At 40.6% G+C, this 21,352-nt stretch overlaps 1 protein-coding gene across 1 annotated transcript in view; it reads left to right on the top strand.

Annotated features, from left to right (window-relative positions):
- RASA3 (RAS p21 protein activator 3) overlaps nucleotides 1-21,352 on the top strand; it is a 128,639-nt gene that overhangs the window by 71,974 nt on the left and 35,313 nt on the right. The gene's annotated exons all lie outside the window — the stretch shown is intronic.

The following is a 21,352-nucleotide window of genomic DNA, read 5'->3' as shown; positions in this document are numbered from 1 at the left end:
GAGCTGACTTAAAACAAATGTTTGCCATCACTTACTAAGGCAGCCTCAGAAGAGCCATCCCGTCTCACTCAAATTGAAACAGAGATGCCGCTGGACTCAAATGGCAGTTAAGATTTCTCTGTCCTCTGAGGATGAGTCTGGAAGACTACTGCTCTCTGGCCTCACCAAAGCCTTCCAGGCTACCTCAAATAATGGCAAAGTTTGTTGGCTTCTGTGAGAAATCTGCTTTATGCTCTCTGGCAGCAGAGCTGTCAAAATCAGAGTGGTGGCATTATACACTTCTAGTTGTTTGACAGTCATGTCAATATGGCACATGCTCTTCTAGGAAAGTTCTGACCAGCCCAATTTTCAGACCAGTATTTAGTAACATTTTCTTGCTGCTTTTGCTAATGCTTTGTCCTGGTAGCCTTTACACCTAGGACCTGTTAACAAATGCARGTGGTCCATATGGTCATCTCCATCACTAGGCCCACTCCTGATATGAGGATGTGCTGGGATAGCTGATGCTGCCTGCCTGTGCATGTACCCTCTRGCCATGCAGGTCGTACCAGAGCTCTGCTCTAGGTACATTTGAACTCTTTCTCTCTGCAGTCTGCTGTGATGAGGCAGAGTGAATACCAGGGACAGTCTGTGCAAGTTGCTGTGCAGRCTCTGAGCTCCAGTGAACTTGTTAGCCAGGGCACAATGTGGCTGGAACACAGCTATACCTCTTTGAGAGCAAAAATTGCTATGTCATTATAGCTGTGCACCACCTGGAGGGCCCAGCCTTCCTCTAGCTGCCACCTGAGGACTCTCATTAAATCATTYTCCATTGCACAATTTGAATATGACCAAGTGATGATGGTCATACACATTCTGAGAAACCAGAGCTCGAACYCCTATCTACCAAGTCCTAGGCTGGCATCTTTTGTTTGTATTGCTATTGGTCCTCAGGCTTTGTGGGAGAGGGGGAAATAGAAGGTGGAGAAAGGCAATTTCTTGCCTTTCTACCCCAGTGTGTCTCTGCTGTGAGAGAGGGTGTATGTATGTGGGATGTACAGGACAGTGGGCTTATCACTGAATTTGGACTGTCCTCAAAGCAAGCCTGGAGGATACTGTGCTTAGAGAGGGAAAAGAAGCACAGTTGTCCTGAGTACCACTTWGAGGTTTTTTTGCTTTGGCCTGTCTGAAAGTGTGTACTGCACTCCTTAGATATGATACAGCCACAGAGCCCTCTGTCCTTGTCCTTTGAATCCTAATCCAGCTTGAGACCCTGTGATGTCCGTGACACTGCAGATAAAGATCAACTGAAACATCCTTCCACTCTCACCATGGTCTTTTTGAGTAGTTAGTTGGTATACTGAACGGCCTTCAGAAGTGTTTGCCTGTCWTTATTTGTTCTGAGAGAGTATGTCATACCACAGCCTGCTGTCTTTTAAAGGTTTTGTCTTCAATTAAGTGGRACCTGATAACAATGGATTGTTCAGTGAACTTTCTGAATGCTAGAAATAGGTGTCTGAAAAGGTCCTTCTGAATATGTAATACAKGCAACTTCTTGCTTCATGAATAGCAGTCAGGCAATGACTACTTTAGCAGTGTGGTTTTCTACCTTGCTGTTCATTTGGCCAGACACATTTTAAATATTTATTCAAATTTTTGCTTATATATTCCTGATTTGAAGACTATTTCATTATGTTTCTACAATGCAGAAAAAAATTCTGATTGGTTTGTGAACCTTTCTGTTGCCATGATTTGCTAGGTATTGTTCAGTGTATTAGCTGCAATGGGTAGAAAAATCATGTGRTTTTAACCACTGAATCATAATGAGCACAGGTCTCTTAGAAACAAAATTTGACAATCGGAGCTCGAGCAAACTTTTGTCTGCTGAAACTATCTTTTCTTGTTGTTGCCTTCTCTTCTGTATCTGACCTTGACACTCTGGCTTTGTCTAGTTTCCACGTTTATTTTTTACTTGATTGGTGAGTGAGAGTAGAGCTTAGCAGTTCRTATAAGAAAATTGGGAAAGAAGACTGTTTCTGGAGTATGTAGTTCTATTGATGCAGGTTTTCATGGCAGTGTGTCCTAGGTGTGAGAAATGAAGGGAAATTATTACACTGGGGGGGGAAAGCCACTTCAGAATGTAGTCCAGCATTTTCTTCATGCCACACTGCTTGCTTTGCAAAGGTCAGCAGCAAACTGCAGCTCTTAACATTTTTCCACATGGTCTGAAATCTCTTTCAGGTTTGTTTCCAGATAGCTTGGTTCTAGTGCTTCAGCATGTAAGAAGAGAATATGGTATTTAAGCAGTCTAAGCTAAATGTCTGTGTAGCTGGAATTTGCCAGTGGGAAGAGCAGAGACAGAGGAGGCAGAACCTTTGTTATAGGTAGGTTATGAGTGAAAAGCAGAGACTAGGGGTTTTAGGGAAGGGCATCTTCCCTAAGCTGAGTATTGGGAAAATAACTGATTTTCCAGTGAACAGCTCGTGAATCTGTTACAGTGAATAAATAAGACACTACTGTAAAAAGATGAGCAAGAATCCAGAATCACTTCATCTTAAAAACTGTTCTGATGAATGTAACACTTGTCTTGTAGTCTTCCTTGACTTCATTTTCAAAATGTATTTTTAAWTTTTTTTAAATGAAGCATTKAGCTATGAAGATAAACAATACGCTGCAAATGACCTCATAGATATAATTGGTTGAACGTTCAGATTTGCAAGGAGTACAAAAGCTGCAGCTGTTTAAAAATACCTTTGAGACACTTGCTTTTTTAGGCCCCAGAATAGTGCTTGTTTTCAGAAATCACATATACAGGCTAAATGAAGACTCAGCCTAATTAGGAAACTTTTTTACCTCTCCAGAAAATATGAGCTTGCCCTTAGGTCTTTATCAGTGTGCTCTCTGAGCCTATTCACATTGCTGCCACCTCTGCATTCCAGAAAGCCTGGAAAGCAGCTGGGGCCTTGCTGAGCCAGCCTGTACTGCTGTGGAGCATGCTGTGAACAGTCAGCTGGATGAATGGATGGAAAAATTCATCTGAATGAAAGGGCAAATTAAAATATTTAAGTGCTGAGCTCTTGAACATTAGGTAGTAGATTATTAGGTAGTAGATTAYTAAAAAATGCAAAAGTCAAGTGTGCTTCCTTAGCCCTTGCAGAGGAAGCAAAAAAATGCAGTTCAAAAACTGTTACCTAATAGCTTCTCCTTAGGAAGCATTCAATACTTTTGTTTAGTCTTAAACCACTAAGCTGTTGTGCTTCATCAGAGGCCCTAGTCTCAGCCAGCTGCTGCAGCACAATCTCCTGGACTGAATCCCTGCAAAAGAGATTAAAAGGAGAAGCATTGGTAGATTAAAAAGTTGCATTGACAGTACAGGCACYACATTCAAACTGCTTGTGTCCCCCAGCAGCTGCTGCTGTCATACTCTGTAAGAACCACAGCTCTCACTTTGGGTGCTCCTTCTGGGAACASTTTGCTACTTGTGGGCTCCCTCTGCAGAAACTGGTGCAAAGCCTGGTGCTCCTTGTGACTGGCCCCCATAAATGTTTTTCATCCCAGTTACAGGACTGGGGATGCAGGCTCTTGATGCGTACATTGACATAACACAGAKAGCAGAGCTACAGCCTGCTGATCACAGACCTTTGCTCAAGTGTGTCAGATGAAAACCAACATGCATGGACTGTGTGGTCTGGTGCCTTCCTGTAGCTGCATTTGTATTAAATACTGTTGTGCCATGGAGTGAGCCAGCTTGAGTGCTGGGAAAAAGTAAATCACACTCAGTAGGTTTGGCTTCTCCCCTCTCTGTCCTTCATTCACGAAAGATCTCACACTGTGTTCCTCCACACTTCAGAGCCACAGCCTTCTGGCCCTCTTCAGTCAGCTGCTGCATGTTGTGACTATCAACTTCTGGACTGTGAAGGCCATCTCCTGTTTGTCACCTGTTAGAAATCTGTCTGTAGTTTTAAGAACATTTTTAAGACAGACCATGGAAAGAAGTGGTCAAGACTTTCCCATGTTTCCGGCTGCTTCCGCACACACCCCTTTGTGTTGACACACAGCTTCTGGCAGCTGCTTGAGCAATATTGTATTTTATTTTTTTTCTCCTCATGCTTTCTATGCTGAAACAGGCCTTAATCCTGTGTGTACTAGAAACTGCACTTTTCTATTTTCTGTACTGCAGAGGAAGGAAAATGACCAGGGAAAGATYTGTTTCTTCAGGCATGCTGGGTTGAAGTGTTTGAACTAAGTCACAAACAGTGTGTGTCTAGCCATGTTACGTGAATTCATCTGAAAATCAATGGTTTGTATTTCTCYCCTAAATCTTTATGAGCCACCACTTCCCATACACAGAAACTTTTCCTGCTTTACAACTGAAGTACTCGGAAAGGATCCCTAGACTTTTTGTAAACTTTTCCCCGCCATTTCTAGAGCACTTTCTGGGCAACATATTTGTATTTGGCACAGAAAGGTGTTTCCCCAGAGGCTTCAAGGCCTCTGGGCTGACCAGACAACTTTGTCTCATCTGTCAGAGCACCACAGACAAGGAACAGCAGATACATGCATTTGTATTTATTAAATAAAGAGGAGGGCTCCTTTAGATAGCTTTRTAGCAATCTGTAGGCTTTGCTGTGGTTAAGCTACTAGAGGCAASATTTAGAAGCAGTGTTCTGTATTTAGCAAGATGACATCTTGCAGCATGCCTGAAGGAACAGGCCGCTGAACTCCTGTTGCAAGTCAAGAGTGAGCTGGGATCCTGGCTCCCTGATCATCCTTTGAGAATTCCAGCATGTGTATGTAATTAGTCACATTTAAATGTCTGTATTTATTCAGTGTCCCCAGCTGCTCCTTCAAGTGTTGTCTTATGTCTTGTCTCTTAGTTTTAAAAAAGCTTGGAAACATCTGCTTTGGAGATCTCACCCTTCCTCCTCCCTGCTTCTTTTATTCTCCCACCCAGTAAATCTATACAGCTAAATAACAAAGTATGTGCTTYAGTAGCCCCTGCTGTCTTTCAGATGTAGTAACACAGTTTCCCAGTAAACAATTCATAGGTCTACAAATACACTATCARTGCTGAAATTTTATTTGGCAAATGAAGCTTTTGTAGCTGTGGTATGGAAGATGTGGCTGCTCTGCATTAATTTACAGATTAAATGCTGTGCAACTCTCTTGAGGGCTCTACAAGATGTGTTCCGACCATGTGGAACAAAGTTGAATGGGCAGCTTACAAGAGCAAGCAGGAAAGGAGACAATAAGTAGGTATGACATCCCTAAGATAAATACTTCAGGGATTATTTARAGAACRGTGACTGAGCTGTGGGCTGTAAAARCCTTCTGAAGAGGAAGAGGGAGGTAAGGAAGAAGGTTTCATTTGTCAGGTGTGGTTAAAGCGGACGGTCTCCGCAAAGGGGTGGGAGTCCTGGGACTTGGTGATGGTTCCCCAGCCTTCCCTGCCACATGAATAGAGCACAGAGCATGCAGTGAGCAGCATCTGRCCTTCCACTCTGACTGCTCACATTWTAGATCTGAATTTCCTTGTCTGTGAGCATTGTTGCTCACTGGTTGACAACCACTGCCCTAAATCAGATTGACTTTATGTAACTGTTTAAAAATCTCTTACGCCATATGATGTTTCTAAGGTTAAGGTAAATTATGCTTAATTTTGAAAATTTCAGAGGCTCTGTTTTGTTGGCCACAACTCATGAAGGGCAAAATTACGTATATCAAGTCTGGTTGGAAATGAGATAATGGCCATTCCTGCTTTTGGATCAGCAGGCTGGATCCTAATCTAAAGCATAAGAGGAAAACATGATCCCATCTTGTCTGGTGCAGGTTTGCTGTTTTCACCTGTGATTACATTTAGAGACACCTTGAAAAACTACAGGAGTGTAGCTAGTCCTTCAATCATGGAACATGCTTAAATGCATTTGTGTAAAATTAAAGCATATATAGGCATCATYTTTGAGTCATCTGAGAACTTCCCTCTACTAACTAGCTTGTTTCCTGTTTTTATCATTTACTTACTAGTAAATAACTGTCTTAATCAAAGGAATAAGTAAAGAATTTGTCTAAAGGGTTGGATTAAAGAGAAAGCTTGGCTGTATTTACCTATTGATGCTGAAGACCAAATTTTGGTGGCTTTCTGTTGTGGCCCTCTCTCTGATGCTGTTAAGAGTCCAAAGCAGGAGTGCATGCMGAATGACCAGTGAAATTTTAGATAATATTTTTCTGTGCTGTTTTGTTGGGAGGGTTTTTGTTTTAGTTTTTGTTTGTTTGTTTTTTTCTGGATTCAGTTTTAATGCAGAAAACACTTGGACTCATTAGCTTGATTAAATTTCTGTAATCTCTCATAGTGCAGTTTTCTTTAATAGGTGATGGTGAAGTCTAGTTATTTGTCAGGGGTGTAGAGCAGGGTTTGCCCCACTCTTTTGGGTGTGGTGTGCCATATACAGTATTTTCCTTTTCCAAACTGGAATTGTTGTTCTGCAAAAGTGTCAGCAGGAGCCAGGGGATGTTCCTCCATGGAGTGAATGCTTTTTTTGCTTTGTGAGGCAGCAGTGCTCAGTCTCTTGATGCTGTGTTGGTCTGGGGKAAGGCTGCAGCTCCTGCTGAGTGTGGGGATAGCCTGATGCCAGAGCTGGCAGTGGCTGCTCTTGCTGTGGTGTTACAGCTCTCAGTGTTCTTTGCCTGCATTCGGAGCTGCTCCCTGAGYCACCCAACCTTCCTGGGTTTGCTGCTTCCAGTTTAGAGAACATGCATTTGTGTTGCTTTACAGAAGTTTCTACTCTGCTGCAGAGAGCCATTTTGAACTCACTTCAGGGTCAAATGAAGCTTATTTTCTTGCCTAAAATATGACCTGAATCAATTTAGGGGAAGAAAAGGTATTGCTGACTACAAGAAGGCTGGTTTAATATATGGACAATCAGTTCAACTCACAATATTTTGAAAAATTTCAACTTCTGTTTGCTCCTGGGAGGGAATGCTAATGAAGGCATAAAGTGGCTTCACAGCTTCATTTTGAATGAACTCATGCATCCATTAAATGTGTTACAATCTCCTTTCTCTGGAGAGCCACCCCTTCATCAAGCTGCRCCTTTTCCTGCAGGATTGCATCTTAATCATGCTTTTAATCTTGTATGGGTTTCATAACAAACTGGTGGGGGGAAGATGTTAAATCACATAGTATCTGGTATTTTCATCATGAAGTGCTGCAATGCTGTGGATTTTAGGAGGGCAGAGGGAAAGAGAGAACAGATATGTATCTTTCTAAGGCCTTAACATCGTGCATCTTTTTTTTTTCTCCGAGCTCTCGTACCATTGTGTTTACCCTGCCTCTGCTTTGCTTCTTTTCCCACTATAATCTCTGTTGACTACTTTGTAGCCTAAATAAAGTTTCAACTGTTTGCTCTCCATTAAACCTCCCCATATATAGAAATACTACCTTCTGCTACTGTGTTTTCCACTACATGGAATTTGTTTCACACTTCTGTGTTTTTGTATTCAGTGTTTCTTCAGTGCTTCCCCTCTGCCCATGAAATCCCTTTGTTTATGCAAATTTCATGCAAGTGTCATTTTATCTGTAATCCCAATCAACAGCAACTTCAATTAGACCCTCCTACATCAGAACATGTTTTAAAGTGCTCACAATTTGAGATTGAACAGTCATCACATGGCTCTCTGGAACAGGTATAAAACTCAGTTTGTAATTAAGGACTCAAATGTAAATCTTATATCATTCTGTTTCAGCGGTGAGTGCTGCTGTGTAAATAATGTGACAGTACTTCCTGTTTTACACAGAGTAGACACAGACTGGGATTATAAATGGAGGCAAATTATTCAAGCATAAATCCTTTTGGCAAATGATTTAATTTCTAAATGTACTTGAGGTCACAGTGTTGAGGTGCTTTGGGGGCATTGGAGAACATTCCTGTAGTGTCTGTGTTTGTAAAAGCTGCATGGATTTTGAGAACTGTGAATTATTAGCACCTTCAGCAGTCTGCCAGTGCCCCAAATGTCTGCAGTTTTTACTTCACTGWTGTCCTTAATGATAATCAGCTGGAGCAGTTCAATTACATTTGAGGTAGGGCCCCAGGAGGAACCAGTTAGCTGTCCTGCAGCATGACCTGGATCAAAAGTTTATTTGGAATACACAGTATTTAGTGTAATACAAGGGTGAGCTTGTATGCTGTTTTGTTCTGAATGACTCTTGGGATTCCTACAACTTCTGTGGCARGCACCATCCAAAACCAGTGCTTCAGAAGTTTCTGAAGGAGCAATGTGATGGGGAGCAAATTACAAATCACACTTGTCTCTGCAAATTTTTTATCTGTTGCTCAAAGAGCAATACTTGCCAACAATATCATTAGGTAGCACAACAGAACTAGGCGTAGCCATCAAGGTAGGACAGAAACAGGGGAAGCTGGAGGGTAAAGAGGAAGTTGCAGGGCCCCAAGTGTTTAGGTTGGGCAATTTTTTTTTTTTGGTCATTTTTTGTTGGTTTTTTCTTTTTTTTTTCAAATATAAGGAGAATAGAGACATGGTGCACRATACCTATGAAACACTTGTCATTAACTTCATTGTTCACAGAAGGAACAATGTTGAGAGGAAGTTATTACTAGAAGTCTTACAGTGGATGTGGCAATAATGAGAAAGTATCCCTTGCCCTACTCCATCTGGATGAGCTAGGAATCATGTTTGTGCTTCTGGGTACATTATAGTACTGAAAATGCAACTACTTATGTGCTATGATTGAGTACTTTCCAGAGTCCACAGTGCTAAAATCACCTGGTATTTGCTGTTTGTCCCCCTACTTCTCTGTCTTGGTGTAAACCTTTGACTTGAATGCCATTTGCTGGAAATTTCAGTAAGAAATCGTGGAAAAATTCATCTGTGTTGCTAATTATGTATTTGTAAATACAAAACGCTTGTGAATCAGATTAAAAATATTTTCATACATGTTTTTATTTAATAGSACTTTGAGACCTGCATTTTCACCACCCCACTCTTTTGCTTTCTGCTGTACAAGGTAGACTGGTAGTTTCTGTTATGGTTTCGTTCTCATAAATACTAAGAGAAAAGGAAATACTCTGCAAAAAACTTCAGTAAGCACCGAAATTGTCAAGGAGGCTGTGCTTTTAGAAGCAGTAATGTCTGCAATTAATTTTAACTTATTTTACAGTTGACTTGCTTCCAAGCTGATGGTTTGGTAATTTCATGCAAGCTTCAGAGGCAACAATTCAGCTCAACTGTATACAGCTGCAGATGTACTCACTGCATATGGTTTTGCCCTTTTAGTGGTTTGACAGTCACTGCTGTATTGTCTAGTTATATGCCCCACCAGCCCAAATATCATGTTTATAAAAGGTGGCACAGTGTGACAGCAGACTYTCACTATTTATGTGCTGTTCAGGCAAAAGCTGCTGAAAACTGCTGTGTGCAGCCCTTTCATTCTTAGGGACATCCAGGGGTGCTTTCTTCTCTGCATAGCCATGGAGTTTAATAAAATTAGTAGAACTGGAGTATCTTTTGAAATCTGTACCACTTACACAAATTTTGTGGAAAACACCAACTGATAAAAAAAAACGATCAGAGGGAGATTGACTGTCAAATATAGATAGAAAGTACTTTTTTTAAGCCTCTATCTTAGGGAGACCAAGCTAAAAAGGRTACTGTTAAACTCAGAAGTGTTCATGGAAGAGGTACAGGAAGAATAGAAGAGCTGGTAAATGTGTCTTACARTGAGTAACTGAGTTATGCAAGAAAAGCTTTGATGACACCAAGTTGTGGGGGAGTGTTGATCTGCTGGAGGATAGGAGGGCTCTGCAGAGGAGCCTGGACAGGCTGGATCGATGGGCTGAACCCAATGATATAGGCTGCACCTTGAGTACTGTGTCCAGTTCTGGACTCCTCAGTTTAGGAGGGACCTTGAGGTGCTGGAGTGTRTCCTAAGAAGAGCAACGAAGCTGATGAAGGGTCTGGAGTGCATGTCCTATGAGGAATGGCTGAGGGAGCTGGGGTTGCTTAGCCTGGAGAGGCAGAAGCTCAGGGATGACCTTATCACTCTCTACAACAACCTGAAAGGAGCCTGTAGCCAGGTGAGGGTCAGCCTCTTCTCCCAGGTAACCAGTGACAGGTCAATAGGACACAAGCTGTGCCAGGGAGGGTTTAGGTTGGACATTAGGAAGGAGTTCTTCACAGAAAGAGTGATTGGGCATTGGAGTGGGCTGCCCAGGGTGGTGTTGAAGTCACTGTCCCTGGAGGTGTGTAAGAAAAGACTGGATGTGGCACTGAGGGCCATGGTCAGTTGGACAAGGTGGTGTTAGGTCGTAAGTTAGGCTTGGTGATTTCAGAGGTCTTTTCCAACCTATCTGGTTCTGTGAAATCACAATATGCACAATATTTAGAAAAGAGTCTTTTTGAATGTATTGTTAATTATTCTTACTATAGTGATAATCAATGTTTGGAAGCTCAAGGCTGGTGGGAAACAAGTAGTAAAACCATTTGGGGGGTGTGTGTGTTTGTTTGGTTTTTGTCATGTGAGGAGTTTCATGTAGAACAGGGTAAGGATATTTTCATAGTTGTGATTCCTTTGAGTTAAGGCTTGTTTGCTTTTAAGAAATGTGCTGTCAAGATGAAGTAGGTATCATGAACTGGTTGCACAACTTTGCTTTCATCATTGTCTCCAGAGAGGCCAGACTATGTGATCCTGAAGATCCCTTTTGGTCCCAAATTATGAGGATAAACTTAATGCAAGTATGAACTGTTTGTGCAATARCTGGAATTAAAAAGCTGATGAGGGCTACTAATTACAGCTGGTTATACTAGCATGCCCTAATGATGACTGACTATGCTCTGACTATGCCCTAATCTGCATCTTATTTTTCCATAAGAAGATCTGAAGTGACAAGCCACTAAAAACTTTAATAAGGAGCACTTTACATTGTGTTTCATCTCCAGAGGCTTAGTGCTGTACAAGCAATGGTGAAGCAGACTCTTCTTTGGATAGGATATCATAGGTTATAGCTAAACCTATGGCACAACTGACCTTTCAGAGTAGAARGTAAAATGGGACAGGTATGCCAGTGGAAGTTGTTTACAATTTGTGTAATGCTTTGCTCCTGGTAGGGGGTACCAGGTTTACCATTCGGATGTGCTTCCATTGTGCAGGTAATCATAACTGGTGCTTTTTCGCATCCAAAAGATCAAAGGGATTTTGTCTTCCATTGAAAGTCTGTGGCTTCCTCCCCAGGCACCTTCTGGGTATTCCTCTTGATGWCTCAGTAGTAGGCAGTCCCACTGTTGTGTAGTAGGTATTCTCCTAACATGTTAAAAATTGTGGAGAGTCTTAAGAGTCTGGTGCTTTCCAGTTGTAGCATTGCAGAGGATGATGCTTTATTAAGGAGGTTTCACTACTAATGGAAGATTTTATCTACAGGACTTACTTTCTTTGGTGTTGCCACAGAATAGCCACAAAACCTCCTTCTCAGAATTTCTGTATTATATTCAGTGTGATCCTTTAGGCACAGAACACTATTGCATGTCTCTTTGTAGGACCAGAGGAATGATTCAAATTAGACAGATCACCATCTCATGATAGCTGGTTTTGAAATAAATGGTTTATGAATCCTCCTTTTGCCAAGTCAGGGACACTGATAAGGATTTTTCAGTTAATTTCATAGGAAAGTGTATTACAAAATGTGCTTTTTGATGCTTGTGATGACTGTGCTTTTTCAATGGGGCTTTGAGCAACTTKATCTAGCTAAAGGTGTCCTTGCCCATGGCAGGAGAGTTGGACCTATATGATCTTTGAGGTCCTTCCCAACCCAACCCATTCTATGAATAACTCAGTTTGCATCAATATAAAAGATTTAGGTAAATGAAACTTAACAAGCCTATTGGTTTTACTGAAGAAGACTCTGTAGTTTCTTCCCACCTTTCACTGACTTGGTGTATCTGATTTAAATTGAATGTTTCTGGTTTGGGTTGGTTTTGTTTTGTTTTGTTTTTTTAATAAAGCACAATTTTTGAGGATATAATACCCTGATTTCAGTGTTAAATACTGTGTGGTTTTAATTTTTGCTTCCTGTGCTTGATTACTGCATTGTCCATAATCACAATGAGATACATTAACATCTTTTTAGATATGTAAATCCTGACAGCATAAAGTTATTAGTATTATTTTGTGAATTCTAGTTGGAGAGCATTTTTATGCTCACTGTGACAGAATTTGTATAACATTAGCCCATTTCTCTTATCAAAACAAATTAAATGCACCAGCATTACTTTAGAACTTAGATGGTAACTTAACTGCCATCAGGTCTCAGCAGGGCTGATGAATCAGCTTAGTTTGAATTCCTTAATGAAAGTATTGCAAAGTAGAGCAAAGATCACTGCCCTTTAATAATAACTATTGTTAATCAAGATCCCAGATTGTCTGATTATTCACATAGATGCAATCAAGAGTTGTTCTGAATTGTTTCAAGTTGCTTTTTAAAGCATTATAGTTTCTATTTCAGGTGTGCTAAAGCATTCTCGTTACAGAACTTTGTAGCCTTCATGAGGTGTTTGAAGGTGTTTGAAGGCACCTTTRATTGCTTTCCAGGTTCACAAATAATTACTTCTTTTCTTTCTAAATTACAACCGTTTTTTGTTTGCTTTTCRTTTAGAAAGGTGTATTTGTTGCTACATATAATTAAATATATGATGTGAAAATCTATGTGGAAGAGTATTCAAGAATTTTAGTAGAGAAATCATTACACTTGGATTGGGTAGGGATGAGAAGAAGCTGGCTGGGTTTACATTCTGTCAGTGCTATAGCTTTCGTTAAACCATCTCATTCCTTTGTCTTCCCTTTCTCTRTGCATCCCACTTCACCCAAAAGATGCATCTCAGCTGATGCATTTTCTTGGCCCAAGAGTTCTGGTTGTTGTGCCCTGTGGTTCAACAGTGTCATGGCATGAGATTTAGATGCTCTTCTCCAGTCTGCTGTTCTTCATGTTCTCCCAGGTGTTCTAGGTGTGTCAGCTCAGGTGACTTACCAGCTTGTCTGAATTTTTATCTAAAATATTCCTATCTGTGGCCAGGTGGGGATATCTGTTTGACTTGAACCTGCTCAACACTTGGGAGAAGACTCTAGGATGTGCTGCTTCTTTTAAGCTCTTTTGTTTCTTAGAGTGGAACACCCCCATTCTCACACACCTACCCACTCCCCACCAGGGTGCCTTATTTCCTTCTCTCTTTCATAAGTTCTTTAAAGCTTCTGCTTTTAACTTCTTCCTTACCCTTTTACTTAACTTCATAATAAGATTCCTGCCAGTAGGCTCAAAAGCTTTTGGTTGGTGTCTTGGTAACTTTTTTTTCTGCCAAGTATCACACTCTGGGATCGATTTCTGTCATTCCAGTAGCTTCTTCATTTTGTCTTCCTTCTTGTCAGTGAACCATCTAGCATTTGTAGATGCTTCTGTCCTCTGCAGGCTGGTGGAGGGGAATAGTCAGGATGTGTTCATGCAGCTTGCTTTGTTTGGTGATTTGCTCATGCATGTACACAGTGACATGTAGRGACTGCCTGAAAGGGGGAATTGTGCTCTGTGCCCACAGCCCCCTCCTGGAAGCAGGTTAAACTTGGATAGGTGTCAAGTCAGAGGTCACTGCAGTTTTCTTTCCATAAAACCTGCATATCCYATACAGAACATTGAGCCAAATATACCTTTTCCAAGCAAATAAAAATGACATTGGAGATTTTTATGTCACAGTCTGGCTTCATTATTTAGCCATAACAGCCTTTCTGCCTCTGACTCCCGTGATGCCTCATGGTCTTCTTTCTTTTCTTATCAGCCTGTACAGACACTGTCTCATTGCTTCCATTTGGGATTGCTGCAGGCTACAGTTGGCTCACCTAAAGCTGCTGTCTGGGCTCTAATCATTTGCTCTCTAATGTAATTGTTGCTGTTTAGTGCTTCACTCCTCTTGCATTTCTCATCACGTAGCTTTAATACGAGTTCTTCTGCAACTGCCTTGATATGTTGACCCATTCCCTGGCTTCTTGCCATACTACATGAAATTCAAATTTCTTCACTTGCCCCTACAAGAATCAATACAGTAAAATCATTAAGCAAGCAAATTTATCCTTTCCTCATTGTACCTCTTCTTTTGTTTTGCTATTCCATTATAATTTTTATATACTGCTTGCTTTACTCTAACTTGTATTTGAGTCTTTTGTGTTCTCTGAGTATCAGCATGTACCAGAAATAACTTCTCCTTGTTAGCCTTTCTCTTTTCTCTTCTGTTGTTAAGCTCTTGTTCCCTGTTAATAGCTGGGTTGCCAGTCTGAGACCATGGCAGAAGGAAATGGTGATGTCAGTGCCAGGAATAGTCACTAAATCAGTGTGGTTCAAAATTTCAGTGAGCTTGTGTCTCTGCTTAAAGCCTGAGGGCACTGTCATAGAGGATAATTTAACTGTTTTTAATATTGACATAACTGAAGAGTTTTCTGAAGAGGCTTTTAGGAAGCTTGCAACTTTCCTGTAACTGACTCATAAACTGGCTTAATTACTAATGGATTAACTCCTTGTCCAAAAGAACAGGATGGCTGACACASACTTCTTAGTCTGCTGTCTTTAGTATGGAGTACGATGGTACTCTGTGCTTTTAAAGGTCTTTCTAGAGTGGATATTGGGAAACAAATGGAATGTTTTAAACTGTAGTATAGAGGACCCTCCCATATTAATAGCAGAAAAAAAGTCTATTTTTAACTTCTAAGAAATGTATAGATGTTTAATGATATAAGATGTTTGCAGTTTGTTTGAAGTGCTACTGGTTTTAGGGATCCATATATTTTGGCAGTATTTCTGCCTTTTATTTAATGAAGCAGGTTTTTTTGCATTGGATGTAGTTTTGTAATATCTCTAATAGTGTTTGGTTTAGAATGGGGAAGTAGGGTTGGTGCTCATTTGCTTTCACTTGCTTTCTATAGGTTATTTGTTGGCTTTGTATGAGTATTTGTCCCTGTTTTGCTATAGAATATCTTCAGTAAAATATCTGGGAAAGAAATTTTTGCTTGAACCCAGACACTGGCAGTCAAGTCCTTTTCTCTCTCAGAAGGAAATCACCATTGGCAGTCTTGTGTCAATAACAAGAATATGTGTATGTGACAGAAATTGTGAGCTTACAGTGCTTTCCACAAAGACCAAAAGCTAATTTACATGCTGCATGAGGCTGCAAAAACTGTTACAGGTCAGCTTAGGAAGGAATCTGGTCAGGGTAATATGTGTTTAACAACATGTTCAAATATTTCACGGGACTATGACTATTTTCAGCTGAACTGGGAATGAGGAAGAAAAGGTAGTACTTAAGTGGGGTTGCAGCTGTAATCTCAATTTCAAKGTTTCTCTTGTGATTTTGCTGTAGAGGCTTTAGGGGGTATTCTAAAGGGGAAAAACCCAAAATAGTTGCCAGCRCAACCTATGCCTCTGATGCACTTCAGGTCTATCAAAATGGGAGTTGTTTTGAATGTATAATGTATTTTGTATATAAATGTTTCAGAGTCAATGCCTCAAGTGCTGTACAGTCTATATTCTAAGGGAGTACACACTGAGTGAATAGCTGGTCCAGGTGAAGTGCCATTTATTTGAATAGGGCAGATTTCATTTAGTGCCACAGACTTTTTTGGGGCAGAATGAGTTGCCACATAAATGGGGGGAAAGTAGCTCCATTTAATCTTTTCAAAGGTTAAGGAGATGGCAAGTGTTTATTTGCTTGTAAGCCAGAACTTGTTTGTTCACCAAAATATACTCAAAAGAGGAGTATATTATCCAGAGAAGATGGGTTACCRCTGGAGTTCCTCAAGGAGAGTGGCTTTTCTGGAGGGGCAGTAAGAGTGGTGGCATGATAGACTGGAGAGCAGCAGTGTGGATGAGGATTGGGTAAAAACTCTGGTCTCAAGTTTCCTGGAGAGATGAAATTATGTAATGGGAAAATGTCTTGAAAAATCATGATGATGAAGCAAGTATTGATGTATTTTATTCACTAAGGCTATATCCTTGGACATTGTTTCATTGTTTCCTTTCCCTGGTTCATTCAGCTATGGCATGGTCAGTGGTCACCAGACACTACAAAGTGCTGTAACATTTTGTATCTGTGTGGGGCATAACTTGAAAGTGAACCAGGGCACATCATTGCAAACAATTCCCACAACGTGAGAACTGCTACCAGAGGAAATGGTCTGTTCCCAGTACAGACAAACGTTCAGGTGAGAACAAGAGTAGGAAATCTTGTTTTGATACAAATAGCTYACTTCCAAAAGTGAAGGAATAGGCATTTTTAAAATATTCTTCTGCTGGAGTKCACTTACTGGGAAGTGGGCATGATCCTTTGGCTTCACATGATCATCTGGAGAACAATGATTTGATTCAATAGGTGGATTTGGTATTTTTAGCCTCCTTATTCTCTGAGGAAAGATGCAAGGCAGAGTCAGATTATGGCAGCGTAAAAAAATTTTGAGAAGATTGGGACATAATAATCTCAGTATTTTTAATGATGAAGGCAGAGGGGAATTTCAAACCAGGATTGAACAAACCATAAAAATTTTTGTCTTATTCCAGRAGAAACTGGCCACTTGGTCAGCCTCTTGACAAAAAAAGGGTTGTGTGTTTATGTTAAATCCTCAGTGGAGATCCAGTAGGTTACTTTGTGGAAGTGAAGAGTAAGTGCAAGTCTTGTCTGAAGGTGCACAAACAGCAGTTCAGATGTAGCATTTGGGATGCTGACTCTGAGTCTGTCTAGGAGATAGAGAATTACGAGAGCAGTCATACAGTGACACATTCTCCTGACCTCCAAAAATTTATGATTCAGGGAATTTCTGAACTAGACAAAGCACCTTTTTGCTTATTGGTGGTGAACACAGTTACATTCAGAAAAAGCCCCACTGAAACACRTGAATGTAACTGCTTTATTAAAGTTGTGGTAAAGGGAATAAGAAGGAGGCCTGGTAATAATTCCTGCTTGCAGTGGAAGGCATAAGTCAGCTCACTGATCTGAGAGCAGCTGCCATGTGCCCGCACAGAAGTGAGGTTGGCCAAGGTGCACATCAAAGTCTGCCATGCAGCATTACATCAAAGTTCCTCTTAAACCTCTGGGAATGAGTAAGGAGCTCATCTCGTGGTGCAAAGCTGTGCCAAACAAAGAGAAGATTCAAGAATGAACTAAACATTGCAAGGAAAGGACACCACCTCTTTACTGTCAGACTGGGCAAAAAGACTGGACTACTCCATTATGAAGTTAAAGATTAATACCCTTATGTGCCATGAGAAGCCCAGTCACAAGGAGAGACTCTTTGTTTAGAGATGCTCTGTTATCCCTGGAAGACAAGATACTCAGGATAGTATATATGTTGCAAGATGACTCCAGTTAATAGAGAAGAAAAATTGGGAAGGAAAAGAGAGAGAGATTTAGAGGTACTTAAGAAGCTAAGTCACATATGCACCTCTGGGAAGTGTACCTGACCAAACAAGTACTTAGCATAAGCTAAGGATGCATTGTTTTGATGATAGTTCTGACAAATCTACCAGAAGTTTGCTTTTAAGTTGGTGCTTGTCTGGTCAGGCTTACCTTACAAAGTACTGAGTGTTCAAGTAATCATCAGATTTAATCACTGGAACAAGCAAGGAGGAGGAAGTCTCTTGTCTTTGACACGATGCAGAGCAGAACCTGAGTATGGCCACAAAAATGTGTGTATGAGATGGAACAAAGTCTCAAGATAAAGAAATAAAAGGTGGAGCAAGCGGAGGCTGGAGATAGAGGAATGGTAAGATTAGTAAATAGATGATAGATGAGTAAACTTAGTAAACATCCCAGAGACTAAACAATATTGATCCCAGAGACCAAGCAATGAAAGTGCATGGTACAACGATAGAAAGGGATTGTATAGAAAAAAATATATGTATTTGTTTTCTCTGGAGGAATCACAGTCTGATTTGAGAAAAGAGAATAGGAGTAGTGTTCTGGTCCCTACCCTAGGCTGAAATTGGGGAAATAACTGAACCTGAAGGTAATTTATTCTGGAAGAACAGTAAATACACATACATGTTTTAAGAACAGCTAAGTCCCTTCTGGTTTCTTTTCTTTATATCTGTTTTTGCCTTGGTTGTCTATTCTGACACACAAGGAGGCTGATGAAACATATGCATCTTGAACTAATCTCACTCAGCCTGTAATTTTTGAACAGTTTTTGCAGTTCCAGGGAAGGAGCACGGAATGCCTGTGGACTTGGATCATTCTGATGTTGCTCACCTRTGTTAAGCCTGGTTTTGAGAATGTTTGTGTCAGAGATCACAGCCCACAGTTCTTAGCTGTCAACCCAGAGGCAGAGGAAATACCCATACTGTCAGATATGACTTACTTAGTCATTGTTGAAAACTCTCTTTATTTTTTTCCAGACCTTCTGCTCCTGCCATCCTCTCAACTTCTGTAGGCACAAGGGCATGCTTATGGTGTGTTTAGGTTTTTGAGGTTTGCTCTTACCTGCTGGGTATTTTCCATAGTTTATTTACTCTTGTGAAGGTTTGGTCATGAACCACATTGAAAACTGAACAGTCTTGTTTCTTGAAACCTATTAATTTTATAAACCACATGCAAAATATAGKGAGGCAGCTGCGTTGAGAGTTTTCTTATATGACCCAGCACTAACCTTAGCTCTGCCCAGCCAGGCAAACTGTGAGGGATGGCTCACTGTGCCCCAGCTGGGCTCCAGACAGCTAATGATGAGAAATTACCGGTTGAGTAGAAAAGATTCTGGCAGCCACCAGGGTTTGTTTTGTTTTTTTTTCTCTGGGGTCTGATGAGTTGTAATTTTTGAATAATCTTGATTGTCTGGGCTTTGTTTCATCATTCTAGTACATGTAAGTTAAGTTCATTCTGCAGATGACTAGAACAAGGGCATTTTATTTTTACTGGCTTTGTTCACTGTCTCCCACTGTGCCTCCCTTTCCTGAGATGATACCTTTATGACACATTTTTTTCTTTTTCATTTAATCCAGATATGAACTGTCAGTCTAAATAACGTGATGGCCATGTGGCAGAATTGAGATTCTGTTTTATTGTCTCTCAGTAGCCGACATTTTGATCTAGCTCTTTTCCTACTTGCCAAGTGAAGACAGTGTTTTGGTACCAGGCTGGGAGAGGAGGGGTGTTAATTGACTTAGCAACTTTCCCATGGCTGTAACAAAAGCAACCCTAACATTAGAGTATTTTGTMGCTAAGAAGTGTTCTAATATGAGCCAAACAGACCTGTGCCATGTTGAATTTTATTGTTTCTCCTCAATAATTTTTAAGATACAAGAACTAGAATGAGCATCTCTCCAAGCACAGCCTCCCTTCCTCAAAATCTTCTCTTCAGTCTTTTGCCTGATTTCTTTAACATTCGTAAACAATAACTGCTTTTAAAGTACCTGAAAGGCTTGTGATGCATTCTATTGGTGTCTGTTTCCTGTTTTCCTACATTTTGTTTCTTTCAAGGTTGTTTTTGCTTTTCTAATTCCAGCTGCTCACAAAGAGGCATCTTACTCTTAAGTCATCATGAGTGCACAAGAACATCTGTGTATTTCGTTTTACTCMTTTTCTTTGTTTCCTTTTGTTTCTGCTTTTTCCCCAGAGAACAGAACAACTACCCTCCTGTGTAAAATGCTCCTCTAGTCTAGCCTAGTACTGTTTCTTGTACTCACTGGTGAGTGATACATCAAGTGGTGTGATTGCTCCAGTGTTGCCCCCTTCCTGATCACCAATTTGGGATTTCCTGAGTGGAAGGAGGCTTCTGGACCATTAAGGGTTAATAGCTGCCTACAAACCTACACTCCATGAGGTCTTGTAGTGCTGGTTTGAATCCACATATTTTTCTCAGCCTCCATGACACCCCATGGCAATAACTTCAGCATTGTGTAGAAAAAGTACTTCCTTTTGTTTATTTTTAAACCCTCTGTCTGGTAATTTCATTGTGTGCTCCATAATTGTTATTTTGTGAGGAAATGTTCTTCACACCATTCATGATTCTGTAAGCTGTTTGTRCATGGGTAACTTTTGTTTTCTGAGCTGGAGAGTACAGACCTGGGAGAGCTATGAGTGATTAGAAGCCATCTGTTGTTCTTCTCGGCGTGTTCTGGAGGCTACACACAATTCAAATTGTAGGTGCCCAATGGTKTACATTGCTGTGTTCTCTCCAACCAGGTGGTGATACTGCTTGCCTTTTAAACCATTGCTGGCAATTGGTATGATAACAACAGCGCTATCCACAAGAAAAACCATAAATTCTTCTATTTGGCAATATTAGAATAGATCCTGTCATTGTATATGTGTATAGTTAGGGTATGCATATTTTTGTTTGGGTAGGTTCACACTTTCCATCATTCAAATTCATCTGTGATTATTTTTTTTCTGTTTTGTTTGTCTAGTGATTTGCAAACTGTATGTCCTCAAGTGTAGATCATGCTCTCTGGGATCACTTTCTATTGTCTGCATMCTCTTGAAAGAACTGCTTTTACTAAAACGGAGTAATGCTCTTTCTGGCCACATGCTCTGAGTGTTTCACTTAGTTCTTCTCATATGGATGAGAGCTCACTTGGGAGCCATTCATCAACAGCAGAAAATTGGCTGACTGCTATAAAGCCATCGAGTTACTATTTCATTTTAAGGAACTTTCTGACTGCTTTAAGAAAGCACTGGAACACRGGGGTGTGGTTTGACACTGGCACTTGGTGTAATTGTTCTGTTAAACAGGAATGTCTTCAAGCTACAACTGCCGTCCTGAAAGAATTACCAGCAGTCCTGCTGTAGCTCACTGGAAAAGTGTTTCTGCTGTGAATATGGTCCTACCAGTGTAAAGACCACTGGAAAGAAGGTCCTTTACTCATAAGAAAAGCTGCATCTGCATCTCCAAAAAAATACTCTGCTTGTACTCACTGGTTTTTCCTCCTACACTGGCAGATACTCTGTCAGAAGGCTACAGTGTGAAGTTCCTCTGTTCACATCTGCCCTTTTTAAATTTAAGCAGTGGCGTTTCCCTTACAATTTTGAGTATTATTACATGTGCAAAACAAGTGCTTATTCTACACTTTCTCCTTAAGGTAAATTAAAAGCAGGGCTTGGTTGCTAGAAAACAGGCATCTGGTCTATTTATGACGCCTCTGAGAGATGTGGATCTGTCAAATTTACATGTTTCGTGGGTACCTCCTGCTTCTCTGGAGCAGCAGCAAAGGATGGTGGAAGAAACAAAATCATCTCAAATGGCACTGTATGCATTGCATTGAGGCAACCAAATCCTGTGTTCTGTACATTGCTTGATGTTGAGAATTCCTGGRGCTTGCACCATGTATTTCCAGCTGGTGCTGGC

Source organism: Malurus melanocephalus, unplaced genomic scaffold (genome assembly GCF_030028575.1).
Source record: "Malurus melanocephalus ecotype Western Australia unplaced genomic scaffold, MMel_1.1 scaffold_1, whole genome shotgun sequence".
NCBI classification, from domain to species: Eukaryota; Metazoa; Chordata; class Aves; order Passeriformes; family Maluridae; genus Malurus; species Malurus melanocephalus.
The sequence above is the reverse complement of the archived record's forward strand: the minus strand, read 5'-3'. Positions and strand labels throughout refer to the sequence as shown.